This window comes from Penaeus monodon, chromosome 2 (assembly GCF_015228065.2).
Source record: "Penaeus monodon isolate SGIC_2016 chromosome 2, NSTDA_Pmon_1, whole genome shotgun sequence".
Taxonomy (NCBI): domain Eukaryota; kingdom Metazoa; phylum Arthropoda; class Malacostraca; order Decapoda; family Penaeidae; genus Penaeus; species Penaeus monodon.
In genome coordinates this window covers 32065009-32065468 of record NC_051387.1, presented here as the reverse complement: position 1 = coordinate 32065468, position 460 = coordinate 32065009, and positions in this window count along the sequence as shown.

Below are 460 nucleotides of genomic sequence, written 5' to 3'. Positions count from 1 at the left end.
TTTTTTTAATTTTCTTTTTTTTCCCCCCCCCCCTTTTTTTTCCCCCCCTTTTTTTTTCTTTTTTAACCCCCTTTTTTTAAACCCCCCCTTTTTCCCTTTTCTTCCCCTTCTCTTTTCCCTTTTTTTTTCTCTTTTCTTTTTTTTTCCCCCCCCTTTTTTTTCTCTCCCCTTTTAAAATTTTTTTACCTTTTTTTTTTTTTCCCCCCCCCCCTACCTTTTTTTTTTTCCCCCTTTTTTTTTTTTCCCCCCCTTTTTTCTTTGGGCCCCCCTTTTTTTTCTCCCCCCCCCCCTTTTTTTTTCCCCCCCCCCCCCCCTTTTTTCTTTTTTTTTTTTTTTTTTTTTTTCCCTTTTCTTTTTTTTTTTTTAAATTTTTTTTTTTTCCCCCCCCCTTTTCCCCTTTTTTTTTTTTTTTTAAAAAACCCCCCAAAATTTTTTTTTTCTCCCTCTTTTTTTTCTTTTT